This window comes from Delphinus delphis, chromosome X (assembly GCF_949987515.2).
Source record: "Delphinus delphis chromosome X, mDelDel1.2, whole genome shotgun sequence".
Classification (NCBI taxonomy): Eukaryota; Metazoa; Chordata; class Mammalia; order Artiodactyla; family Delphinidae; genus Delphinus; species Delphinus delphis.
The window spans coordinates 28,497,793-28,512,564 of record NC_082704.1 but is presented as its reverse complement, the minus strand read 5'-3'; the positions used below and the strand labels follow the sequence as shown (position 1 = coordinate 28,512,564).

Sequence of the window (14,772 nt, the reverse complement as noted above, 5' to 3'; positions counted from 1 at the left end):
GATTGCCAAGTTGTTAGTGAGCTACAAGAGAACAAACATAGATAACAATATCAAGAAAACAACACGTGAACGAACAAAACAAGAATTTCAACGAGACAGAAATCATAAAAAAGAACCAAACAGAAATTGTGGTGCTGAAGAATACAATAGAAATAAAGAATTAAAAACTCAATGGAGAACTTCAACAGCAGACTTGATCAATCAGAGAAAAAGAATTATTGAATTTCAAGGCAAGTCACCTGCGCTAGAGGAGGACAGTGGTCCACGAGGCTCATTGCAGACAACATGGAGGCAATGTGTGCAAGCCAGAAGAGTGCCCCAGAGGCAGCGTCCAGGCCATGGGTGTGGCAGGGAGGCCTGGGCTTTTGCCTCCCTCTGGTTCCTAGGAAGCTGGCCAGCAGTCAGTGCAGAAGCAGCAGCAGCAGAGGTGTAGGCTCCAGCCCATCTTCCTCCCCTGCTTCAGCCTGAGCTGGGGGTGTCCAGGTCACCCAGGTGGCTGGAAAGGGGGTCAGCTACCCAAGAATGGGAATTCTCTTCACCAGGATATGGAGACTCTTCAAGCACCAGGAGCACAAAGTTATTGTTGGGGTGGATAATGCAAGGAAAAGTATCATCCTTTACCAATTTTCTGTGAATGAAATTGTACATACATCCCCTGCAATAGGAAGTAATGTAGAAGAGATAGTGATTAATAATACATGCTTCCTCACGTGGAAAACTGGTGGCCAAGAATCTCTTCATTCTTCCTGGAACACTTACTGTACTAACAGAGATTTTGTAATTGTTGTGGACACTACAGACCAAGAATTTCTGTAATTAGAGAACTCTATAAAATGTTAGCCCATGAGGACCTAAGGAAAGCTGGATTGCTGATTTTTGCTAATAAACAAGATGGTAAAAAGAATGTATGACTAGCAGAAATCTCCCAGTCTTTGGAACTAACTAACTTTTATTAGAGATCGCCAGTGGCATACCCAGGCATGCTGTGCTTTTTACTGGGGAGAGACTATGCTAAGAAGTTGAATGATTTCACAATTTAAGATTAGATGATCTCTACTGACCTCTCCTCACAGACTTTATATAAATCAAGTGTTGGACTTTACCTGAAAGCTGTAAAAATGAATGGTTTATATATATATATATATATATATATATATATGTATATATATATATATATATATATATATATGAACTAATTTGTCTTCTTATAGAAAAAGTTTAAGACCACTTATTTGAAAGCAAACATGAAGTCTCACCTTCCAATCCACTTTCTCATTAGCTCTTTCCAAACCAAGGGCTTAAAGCTGTGATTGACATTTTTCTCATCATAAGTCCTCTCAGGACATTGTATAGTCTGTGCTAGGTAGAAAGGGAAAGGAAGACATTTTTAACTTTGAGAGCTTTATTATCAGTATAACCCTCCCTTGTTGAATGTTGTTCTCTTCTTGTTATATTTAGTCAAAAGACAAATCACAGATATTCAGTTTCCAATATTTTAAAATGTAATATAACTTACGAAAAGTATTTTGCATAAGGTTGTTTATGTATTGTGTATATACTTGAAGTTCAAGTTAATGCTTTATGTTCTAAGGAAAAGCAAATTACACAAAAGTTAATATTCTTAGTTATGACCATAATGAGATGAGTATGGGTATTGGTTTTAAGTGCCATTTTATACTTTTTCCCTATGTTCTCTGTATTATACTAACCAACCCCCCAAATCACTGAGCTGCTCTTAAAATAATAATAAAGGAAAAATCTTGACATTGTGTATCTACTGCTTTGCTGATCAAATCACATACATGAAACTAAGTAATCCAACTGAGTGAAATATCAAGTTCTTGGCTTAGTATTACTAATGGGCAGAATTGCACGTTGAGCAATTATCAGATTGTTGCCTTTATTGGACCCTATGCCATCTAAATTACTAAATAAACTGTTAATCCATCAATCAGCCTATCATTAAGTGTATTTAAAATTATGAAGTGATTTTTTTCAGCCTTAATTAAAAACTGTTGTGTGAAACATATCTACCCAGAAAAGTATCACCCTATAAATATTACCAAATAATTTAGCTAGAGTCTTCTTAGGTATTAAATCATATGTCCAGCATTTAAAGTGAATTTGAGATTAAAGGTAAAACATATTTTCTAAGCAACAGAGATAATTTTTTAATTTGAAAATTTCTTATTAGGAGTTGGAATAGTTTGACAATTGTAAAAACAAAAAAAAAACAATAAAAACAATTCTTAATGCTTTCAAGAATTTGGTTTAAAATTTGATCAAGATGTTATATTATTTTCACTAAGAAGTAACTTGGCCCAAAATACCTTTCATGTTTTCTTAGGGTATTTTCTTTCAGTAGCTGAAAGTTGAAGGTATTTTTATTGTAACTGTAAACAAACTTATACTTAACGTGTTAAAACATATTCTTGAGTATTCAGTGTATCTTCATGCCTTGAAAATCTGAAAGCTACTCCAAACTGGCTGTTTTAGAATATTCAAGAAAAAAATAATAACCACTTTTAATACCAGCATTTTAGATTTCATGAAGATTTTGATGAGGGATAATATTACATGCTATAAGCACTGACAGAACTTTGAAAGTTCCCTTCTATGAAATATAAACTACCAATATCTAAATCCAAGACAACCATGGGAGATCAGTGTTTAACACTGGATGTTTTGTGTTTTATATTTATACTATAATTGTCAAAATGCAAGTATAACATTTTAATACTTGTCAACGTGCTTTTACAAAAGTAAATCCTAAGTTACTAAGCTTTGAAGACAAGTCATTTAAAATTATACAGTCACATGAACAAAAAGGAAAAAGAATGAAAAGTGTAAAAAAAAATCCTATAGGACTTATGGGACACTATCAAAATGAAAAAACATATGAATTATGGAAGTCCCAGCAAGAGAAGAGAGAGAAAAAGACAAAGCTTAAAGAAATAATGAATTAAAACTTTCCAAAACTTGGAAGGGAAATGGACATCAAGTATCATGAAGCTCTAAGGACTACAAAGAGGGTCAATCCAAAGAAGACTACACCTAGACACACTATAATAAAATTGTCAAAATTCAAGGAAAAAGAACTATGAAAGCAGCAAAGAAAAGTGGCATTGCACCTAACTAAAAGCTTTTGCTCAGCAAAGGAAACAAAATCAACAGAGTGAAAAGGCAACCTACAGAATGGGAGAAAATGTTTATAAACGATATATCAGATAAGGGATTAATATCCAAAATATATAAGGAACTTATACAACTCAGTAGCAAAAACCCAAATAACCCAATTTAAAAAACAAGCAAATGAGCTGAATATACAGTTCTCCAAAGAAGACTTACAAATGGCCAACAGGTATATGAAAAGGTGCTCAGCATCACTAGTTATCAGGGAAATGCAAATCAAAACCACAATGTGATATCATGTCACACCTGTTAGAATACCTTTTATCAAAAGTCAAAAGATAAGCGTTGGCAAAGATATGGAGAAAAGAGTACCTTTGTACATTTTGTTGGTGGGGATGTAGATTGGTATTGCCATTAGGGAAAACAGAATGGAGATTCCTCAAAAAATTATAAATAGAACTGTGGTAATGATCCAGCAACTCTACTTCTGGGTATATATCCACAGGAAATGAAATCAGTATGTCAAAGAGATATCTCTGCACTCCACTCCCATGTTCCTTGCAGCATTATTCACAATAGCCAGGATATGGAGACATCCTAAGTGTCCATTGATGGATGAAGAAAATGAGATATATGTGAGATATGTATGTATATATATACACACATACACACGCAATATATGATTTCATTTAAATTTGGAATCTAAAATAGTCAAACTCATAGAAACAATAGAATGTTGGTCGCCTGGGGTTGGGTGAAGGGAGAAGTGGGGAGATATTGGTCAAGGAGTACAAAGTTTCAGTTATAGAAGATAAGTTCTAGAGATCTAGTATACAGCAATGTGACTATAGTCAACAATACTGTATTTTATACTTGAAATTTACTAAGAGAGTAGATCCTGTGTCCTCACTGCAAAGTAAGAAAAGAGAAAGAAAATGGAGAGTGTGAAGTGATAATTAGCTGGATTGTGTGATTATCTCACAGAGAATATCTATATGAAAACATCTACTTGTACACTTTAAATATATTCAACTTTTATTCGTTAATTATACCTTAATAAAGCTGGAAAAAAGATTAGAAAGAGGCAGTGGTATACAGTGGTTAGGTGCACCAGCAACTTTATAACTGGTGTCAGGCAGAACTTTGTTCAAATGCTAGCTCTTCTACTAAGTAGCTCTATAAATTTGTGCAAGTTAATAAATCTCCGTCAGCCTCACTTTCCTCTGCTCATATAATGGCTGTAGTAATAATAATACCTATTGCATAAGGATTCTTAAAATATTTAGCACAGTGTCTGGTCCACATTAAGTATTTATTACTTTTATTATAGAGCCTTAATCGAATGACAAATGAACTGCTTGAGTTTTAATCATGGTCTGGTATGAGTCTAGGTTATTGATCCAAGTTGGTAAATTCAGTGTCTTCTGAACTTTACCCCAGCCATGTCCCTTACTATATTGGATACCTCTCAAATATATATTTTATATCTATAATCTTGCCCCAAGCCCATATTGTCTTGTCCATGCTTTAAAGTCATTTAACATTCTCAAGGAATAGTAATTCAACAGATATAGATGGATTTTTAAGATTTTGCTGATCTGTTTTATTATGGCTTATTGACATATAAATGTGTTAATAAATGTTTAATAACTGGCTATCTAGAAAAATGCATACATGCATATATGTGCATGGTTGTAAATTTCACTAACAGTATGTATAGCATACAATTTACAAATAAAATATACTATACTGTATCATAAATTCCATATAATCAATTGATTCTCACTGAATGCTGTCTTTGTTTTTGGTGAGCTTGTGTATTCATAGCCAACCTGTGGATGTAATTAACAAACGAGTGTAGTTCTGGCATTGAGTGTTGACTGATATTTTTGTTTCTATTAGTGAATAAGATGAAAGTGAAAAAATGGAAAGTGTCAGAACATAGCACGTTCATCAGTGATGTGAGTGACTTTTCTGCTGAATCACCCAATAGTTTTTGAATACTGGAATAGTAATTCCTCAATTTTTTGTGCTATTTAGAGCGTAATGGTCACAGACCTAATTTTAAAGTTTAATCAGCATTAAGATTTTCTCTATCATGTTTTTGCTAGACAATAAAAATAACAACAAAAATAAATCAAGCCATTATTTGTAGTATTTACCAATTTCTGTGGTGTAAATATTCCAGAACTCCATGGCCAAGTTCAAATGACCCACATGATGTCACTGAACATAGAGTTGAGATATGTAGCTGTAAACATTACAGATAATATTCCCACCACACAGACACAATCAATATAAATAACCTCATGTATAAATAATAGTATAATATAATTAACTGATGAGTTTTGAGTTTTTATTTCTTTGGTTTTAATATAATTTGCCTAATTCTAAGTTTATATAACTTATTTTTTAATGGCTTGCAAAATTTTTGAAAATGTAACAGTTGACTCTCAAGAGCCATCTCAAGCACAACACTGTTATAAATGTTGTAGTATTTGTGCCCCCCCCCCCGCTTTTTTTTTTCTGCACTACATGGCTTGGGGGATCTTAGCTCTCCGACCAGGGATTGAACCTAGGCCCCGGCAGTGAAAACACCGAGTCCTAACCACTGTACTACCAGGGAATTCCCGTGCCCTCAATTTTTAAAATAGCCTTCCATAACTCCTCTTCTCCCTCTGGCCACTTCCACCTATATCTCTGTTTTCTATTTTTATCAGCCAAAAATCTTTAAAATTTACTTTTATTCACTCTCCCCATTTCTTTATTTCCCATCAACCCACTACAATATAGTTTTCTGCCACATTCCTCCATAAAAACAGATCTGGCTAAGGTTACCAGTGTCTCTAAGTTAAATAGATTTTACTATTCTCATTTTATTTGACCTCTTAGCAGCAACGTTTACTGTTGACAAACGACTCAATCCTTCCTGAAAACTCTTTTCCCTTGGGTTCTACAATACTTATTTTACTTCTCTTCCCATTCCTTCTCTTCTCCTTTGCAAATGCATCTTCCTCGACCCAGCTGTTATATGTTGTAATCAAGATTGTTCCTAGACCCTACTGTCTTCTAATTCTATAATCCTTCCCAAGATTTCAATTACCACATATATTCAGATGACTAAAAAATATATATACATACACATGTATATATCCTCCCAATTTTTAAAGTGTAAAATTTGTTTTGTATATGTATACCATCACCACAATCAAGATAATGAACATATCCTTTACCCCCAAAAGTTTCCTGGTGTCCATTTATAATCTCTCTTTCTGAGCCAATGCAACCACCATTCCCCAAGCAACCACTGATCTGCTTCCTGTCACTATAGACTAGTTTGCATTTTATCAAGGTTTATATATATATATATATATATATATAAATGGAATCCTACACTCTGTTTTCTGGCTTTTTTCACTCAGCCTAATTATTTTAAGATTCATCTATATTGTTGCCTGTATTAATAATTTATTGTTATTGCTGAGTAGCGTTCCATTATATGGATACACTGAAATTTGTTCATTCATTCACTTATATCAATAAGACATTTGGGTTGTTTCCAGTTTGAGATTATTACAAATAGAGCTGCTATGAACATTTATGTATAAATCTTAGTAGGGAACATATGCTTTAATTTCTGTTGGGTAAATACCTAGGAATGCAAAGGCTGATTTGTATGGCAGGTTTATTTTTAACATTATAATAAATTGCTTACTGTTTTCAAAGTGGTTGTGTAATTTTGCATTCCCACCAGCAGTGTATCTGATTTCTGCATCCTTACCAATGCATGGTATTTTCAGTCTTTTTAATTTTAGCCTTTCTAGTGGGTATGTAGCAGTATCTTATTATGGTTTTAATAGACATGTTATTAATGGCTAATGATCTTGAGCATAATTTAATGTGCTTATTTGCTGAGTTTCTTTTGTTACATTTTCAAATATTTTGCCCATTTTTAATTCAGTGGTTTCTATTCTAACAAGTTATAAAAGTGTTTTTAGATATTTTAGAAGTTCTTGGTCAGGTATTTGCTTTACAAATATTTTCTCCAAGTCTATGGCTCATCTTTTCACACTTGTATCATTGTCTTTTTAAGATATACTTTTGATGAACTGTTATTTACTGAGTATTTTTTTATTTGTTTTTGTTATATTTAAGATATCCTTGTTAAATCCAAGGTTGTTAAGATTATCTCCTGTTTTCTTCTAAAAGTTGTATCATGTTCATTTCTCTATTTGGGTTGTGATACATTTTCTATTAATTTTTATATATGGTGTGATTGAGGTTGAAGTTAAATTTTTCTTTTGTCTAATATTTCCAGCACTATTTTCTCAAAAGATCATCTTTTCACCAGGAATTACCTTGGCAAATTTGTTCAAAAATTAATTGACTATATATGAGTGACTCTCTATATGGAATCTTTCCTATTCCATTGATCCATGTGTCTGTACATCCATATACACTACACTGCCCTGATTATTGTATCTTTTTTTCAGCTTTATTAACATACAATTTGACAGATAACATTGTATAACATTAAGGTATACAATGTGTTGATTTGATACACTTATATGTTGCAAAATGATTACTACATTTGGGTTGTTTCCAGTTTGAGATTATTACAAGTAGAGCTGCCATGAACATTTAGCATTAGCTAATACCTCTGTCACATCACATAATTATCATTTCTTTTTTGTAGTGAGAACATGTAAGATCTAGAATAAGTCATGAAGTGAGGTAGTAAGTCTTCCAGCTTTATTCTTTTGTTTTTTTTTCAAATTGATGATCCTCAGTATTCCGTTGCTGGTCCTATCCATTGCTCATTGTCTTCAGTGGATTTCTTTTCCCACTTTATTTTCCAAATGTAGATATGGAGGTGAAAATTATATAAACCAAAATATGGTAAACGGAAGCCTGCTTCTTAGGGTACTCAATTTTAATTGCACTAGGTCAATATTAATAAAGTTTAGCCAGGGCATTTATCTGCCAAGAATATTGTGACATAAATTCATGGCTTGGAAAGGCTACCTAAAGGAAATTCCTGAGATTCCAGGCCACTATATTATTATATTTTATTAATTTGATGAGATAAAAGTGACTACTGATGAATATGTTACACCATTCTCTTCTCAATATGGAAGCAACTTTAACGTTATATCTATACAAGCATAAAAGCAACCAGCTACAATTTGAATAATTCAGTCAAGTAACTGGATTCTTTTATGACATCAAATGACCAGTTTGACTTTCACTGAATCGACTGGTTGGTTGACACTTTGAGGAGCATTAACTTGTCATCCTCATCATTACCATGAAATAGTATTTATTCAGCATCCACAGTTGCAAGTGATATAAAGTTAGCCAAATAATTGTAGACTCTGCCCTTTAGGAGTTTATGACCTGGAAACTCAACATATCCAGATGAGCTCGATGCCATTTAGCACAGTACTGCTTGTAGGACTTTGAGAAATACTACTAAGTGGCTGTAAAAGATCAATTTTCTACACAAAGTGCCAAACTATGGACTAGAAAGTAAAGTAGTGCACATGGTGGGTGAGGGTAAGTGATCTTCTCACTTGAGATGGTGTTATTTGGGCCAAATTTCAACTACAGGTATCCTCTCCCTTCAAAAAATTGAAGCAGCACTTTTTAGAGAGAGAAAATGACATGTCTGAGCTTATCAAAAGCAAATGAGTCCTTCGGGAATCTGGGAGTGAGTAATGATGGTGGGGGATGCAGCAGGGAAAATGGTATTTTTGGCATCAGAATAACTAGGCTCTATTCCAGCTTTGTCCCTCATGGGTGGGCACTGGGTAATTTATTTAACTTCTCTGCATCATAGTTTAGTTATTCACCTGTAAAATGAGAAAGCTGTAATCATGTTTATGCCTTCATGATATCTGAAAATTATGCAGAGATCCTGCAATGAAAAGTGAACCCAAAATGAATTTATACAAGGACAGTCACAATAATGAATGTTTCTTTCTAACTAGGCTGAGAGGGCTATACTTTTGAAGGAAATTAAGAATTTGTATGAAATGCAGTTTTAACTTTTAGAGAGTATTTATGGGTTGTGCAATAGTTTTATCTCTTAAAAATTACTCTTTTATAATCCAGTTAAAGTATTTTGTTACATGGTTCATTTAGAGCTTATTCTTTGCTATTACAAATGAATTATGTCTAATCAATAGTTTATCTATTAGAATTCCCTTTTTGGGGAGGAATCACAGAATGTAAGATTCGGGAAGCCCATTAGAAATAATGTGATCCTATTCTCTATATGAGAACATAAGGAACCTTTGAGAGTGAACTACTTGCAAGAGTGAACTACTTGCCCAAGGCTGAACGATAAGCTAATAGGAAAGCCAGTACCAGAATCCAGGTTTCCTGTTTATTTCAGTGCTTCTGTAAAGTATTTCTGTCTCATAATCTTTCATCTCTAGAAAGTAAGTGTGTCACAATGGACAACCACTTTATGAACTCAGAAGGGACAGCTGGTATTTGTGAGCGGGCATTACTGTGTGCCAGGTATAGTGCTAAAGGTTGGGCATAGGCTATTTCCAATAGTCCTCACACAATCCTAAGGAGGCATTAGCAACTATTCAACAGATGAGGAAACAGGATGAGAAAATTTAAGTAACTTACTCAAAGTCACACTACTAGGAGTAGTTGAGTGAAGGTTCATGTTCCAGTCTGTCTGACACAAAAGCCCATCTTTCCACTAAATCGTATACTCTCCCTGGGAAAGTGCCATTACCATTTTGAAAATTCTTCAGGGCCCAACTAGATGAGTCAGCAGCACTAATCGGACATGACATTGGGAAGTTCATCTTAAATTCTGTTTTTTCTTCCCATTTCTTCCACATTTCAGTGATCGTGTCCATTCTTAGACATCCAGCTCTACTCAAGCTGTTCTTAATATCCTTTATGGGCCTGGCTTCCTCAGACAATATTTAAAATTACATTTTCTCATGATTATCCCATATTTATCTGTTGCATTACTTTTTCTCATACTTTTTCTCCATTTAAACTCCTGATTGCCTAATTAACTTTAGTATTTATTTGGAAGGAAAATAATATGATGTTTACACTATGCAGACGTGATAGAGGCTTACTGTATTTTTTTTTTCTTCCAGACATTATTCCATTTGCCCAACGACATAAAACAATCGATGTGACACCTTTTCCACATCCATTAGGTAAGAACTGGGACCTCCTTGTCTAGTTTCAGTGCGTCAAACTCAAACTATAACTGAAACAAACACAAGCTGAAGGAATTTAGGAACAAATAGCCTGAGAACAATCTATTTATTTGCTGTTCACAGGAAGAATATGGGTGGAGTTTGCAATGCCTATTAGTTAAACTCTTGGTAACGTTGTTTACATTAAATAAGATAATGAGTATAAAATGCTTAGCACATATGTAAATGCTTAAAAAGACTTAGTTATCATATATTGCTTTGGATGCTACAGAAAGTTGCAGAAACTAAAGAGCATCTGATTAAATTTGGAGTGGAGAAAGGTCCATTTAGGTTTGAGTTACTTTCTGAGTCAATATCTATTTAGAGACTGACTCTGTGTGTGTTTGTGTGCGGCGGGGGAGACCAGCTAATTAAGCGGATGCAATATAGAAGTTCTAGATTATTATATAAGTCAAACTGATATGATCTCAATTTTTCCTTTATATTTGGGATAAGTTAGTAAAAAGTATTCGTACCTAGTGATATAATAACTAAATCCTGAGGCCCTTAACTGCCAAAGATTAAATGTTTGCTTCCAGGCAGATATATGAGAAAAAAAAATATTGTTGCTTGTCTCCAATGAAACACGTTTAAATGTAAGGATGGAACCTGCACATCTGCATGACCTGATTACTCATAATAGGAGAGAATACTGTATATTTTAATATAGAATTAAATTCAGCAAGTAAAAAACTGTTCATTCTCATTCTGATGAAAAATAGTTCTTAAAATACCCAGGATTGCATCTACCTTGAGATATGTAACGAAAGCCTTTATTTGGCTTTAAAATCATTGATCTGATTTGGAGCTGTCAGGCAGGTATGTTAATACAGACAGTGTTTCTGGCCAGGGCAGTGTCTATTTTGCCTGAGCAGACTGCTCTGCCATCACTGCCTATTTATAGAACAATGTAGAACAGGGTAGGCATATCTGCAAGGCAAAACATTATTTTATCTCAATTGTAGGGTTGCATATTAACCTGGGAGTAGGAAGCTATCCTTTCCTATCACCTACTTTAAAATCAAATGCATAGAGTAATTTTTCACCTTTTGTAAATCTATCACTCGTATTTCTTTCTTGAGAGCTACTACCATGTTATCTCATATTTAGCTGAGTACATAAGTTGTTCCAACGCTTTAGGGAGTTTCACTATGTATAAAGCTCAAAATTTAATGAAATTAGACAAAAGTAAGATTTCTTTTTTGTAAATATTTGATATATTAGCCCAGAGAAAACTAGAAAAACAGGAGATCACTGAGAAAATTTGGCATTGTATATAACCATTTTCATTCGGTGGCTTTGACAAATAGGCATGTCCCACTCCTCTACAGAAATGCTAAATATATATTACTAAACACAGTGATCAGACAAAATAGTGACTTAGGAGAGCAACTGATTGGTTAAATTTTCAGAGTTATGTTATTCAATGATCCAAATTAGTGGTGTACTTTGAAAATTTTCAGGGGGGGAATAAAATTGCAGACAACCTATCTTCGGCTAATCAGATCCTTGAGCATGATTTTGAAACATGTTTGATGATGTGTTAATCTATTTGAAAATGATGAGGTAGTAACTTGAAACAGGGTCTGGAGAATCCATATAACTCAAAATATGTGCTTGATCACAACCTGGCCTCAGTCAGTCTAACCAATAAGCATTTACTGAAGTACTCTGGTTTGGGAAAGGTCATTGTATCATATAAGACACAGTGGAGTCTCTATGAATGTGTGTATAAATCTGTCTCTGTTGTGGGATGATAGAGGAATTGATATTATTATCAGTATAAAAGAAACTAAACACTATCACTTCTATAAGAAAATATCTCCTATTCAGCATCTCCTTCTTCCCTTATTTCCAGTGTCATGCTGCTTTTAACATAGAAAATAGAGAAGTAGGAGACAGACTGGCTAGTCACAGTTAAAAAACTTTCTGTTGATGCTAATAAGCTAATGAACAGACAAAAGGGCTTTCTTGGCCTTCCCCTTCATGCAAGGCACACAAAAAAGACATTATAAAAAGACAATGAAAAATAACCCCTGATTTCAATCACTTCTTTTTTTTCTTCTGACTGCTCTTTTGTCTCAAAGAACTGTGTCCAATTTGGCCTCGTTTCTCCCACAATGTGCCTACTGTGTGGCATCCACATTGTGTAGCCAAAAAAAAATGGAGTTTAGAAACAAATTTGAGCTCAACCACTGTATGATCCTAGGCAAGTTGCTTAACATTTTCTGTTACTTACTTTACAAACTGAAAAAAAGATTATGTGAGGATATAATGATCTCTACAGAATTAGTTTACCATGTGTGAAATTCTAGTGCTCATAAACTTCTGTTTACCTCTTCCTCAGCCATAAGGATTTTGGTTCAAGTGTTTTTCTGAATTTCAAATCATACCTGATTAGGAGGGTTAGAAATAGGAGGGGGAACTATGGATTACACATGAAATTGGAAAGTAAAGGAAATAAGGAAAATTAAACCAGCCTTAGGATTCTCTTCCTCTGTTAGACATGAGAAAGCTAAGTAGTGGCAGAGTCAAGGAGTAGGATTCACTCTTCCATAATCTCCACTGGCCACTTACATATATGGTTACTCTTAAATAAGAATACTTTTTAAACCAAAACAATGTGCTGGGGCTTCCCTGGCGGCGCAGTGGTTGAGAGTCTGCCTGCCGATGCAGGGCACACGGGTTCGTGCCCCGGTCCGGGAGGATCCCACATGCCGCGGAGCGGCTGGGCCAGTGAGCCACGGCCGCTTAGCCCGTGCGTCCAGAGCCTGTGCTCCGCAATGGGAGAGGCCACAACAGTGAGAGGCCCGCGTACCGCAAAACAACAACAACAACAATGTGCTGGCTATGTAAATGCAACGTCAAGATGAGTGTCCTATAACACTGCTACAACTAGATAAACATAGGTAGAACAATGAAATTGGACCCCTATCTTGCACCAATCACAAAAATTAGCTCAAAGTGGATCAAAGACTCAAACCTAACAGTCAGTGATACCATAACACTCCTTGAAGAATCTCCTTGCCATTGGTTTTGGCAACGACTTTTTGGATATGACACCAAAAGAACAAACAACAAAAGCAAAAATCAACAAATGGGACTACATCAAGCTTAAAAGCTTCCACACAGCAAATGAAACAACAAACAGAATGAAAAGGCATCATAAAGAATGGGAGAAAATTTTTACAAACCATATATCAGATAAGCAGTTAATATCCAAAATATATAAACAGCTCATGCAACTCAATATAAAAAAAACAAACAAGCAACCCAATTAAAAAATGGGCAGAAGACCTAAATGGCCATTTGGATGTCTTCTTTGCAAAAATGTCTAACAGGTACATGAAAAGATGCTCAATGTCACTGATCATCAGGAAAATGCAAATCAAAACCACAATGAAACATCACCTCACACCTGTCAGAATTTCTATCATCAAGAAGACAAGACGGGAGAATCTTCAAGATGGCAGAGGAGTAAGCCATGGAGATCACCTTCCTCCCCACAGATACATCAGAAATACATCTACATGTGGAACAACTCCTATAGAACACCTACTGAACACTGGTAAAAGACCTCAGACTTCCTAAAAGGCAGGAAACTCTCCACCTACCTGGGTAGGGCAAAAGAAAAAACAGAGACAAAAGAATAGGGACAGAACCTGCACCAGTGGGAGGGAGCTGTGAAGGAGGAAAGGTTTCCACACATTAGGAAGCTGCTTCACTGGCAGAGAAGGGGAGTGGGCAGAGTGGGGGGAAGCTTCAGAGCCACGGCAGAGAGGGCAGCAACGGGAGCAGAGGGCAAAGCAGAGAGATTCCCACACAGAGGATCAGTGCGACCAGCACTCACCAGCCCGAGAGGCTTGTCTGCACACCCGCCAGGGTGGGCAGGGGCTGGGAGTTGAGGCACGAGCTTCTGAGGTCAGACCCCATGGAGAGGACTGGGGTTGGCTGCGTGAACACAGCCTGAAGGGGGCTAGTGCGCCACAGCTAGCCAGGAGGGAGTCCAGGAAAACTCTGGACCTGCCTAAGAGGCAAGAGACCGTTGTTTCGGTGTGTGTGAGCAGAGGAGATTCAGAGCACTTCTTAAACGAGCTTCAGAGATGGTTGTGAGCCACGGCTGTCAGCACAGATACCAGAGATGGGCATGAAACTCTAAGGCTGCTGCTGCAGCCACCAAGAATCCTGTGTGCAAGCACAGGTCACTATCCACACCTCCCAGGAGCCTCTGCAGCCCGCCACTGCCAGGGTCCCGGGATCCAGGGAAAACTTCTCCAGGAGAACACATGGTGTGCCTCAGGCTGTTGTAAAGTCACGCAGGCCTCTACCGCCACAGGCTTGCCCTGCATTCCATACCCCTCCCTCCCCCAGGCCTGAGTGAGCCAGAGCCCCCTAGTCAGCT

The 14,772-nt window shown here is 36.0% G+C and overlaps 1 pseudogene; it reads left to right on the top strand.

Annotated features, from left to right (window-relative positions):
• Positions 1-522: 522 nt before the first annotated feature.
• LOC132418089 (ADP-ribosylation factor-like protein 5A pseudogene) lies at positions 523-1,023 on the top strand (annotated as a pseudogene).
• Positions 1,024-14,772: the final 13,749 nt, after the last annotated feature.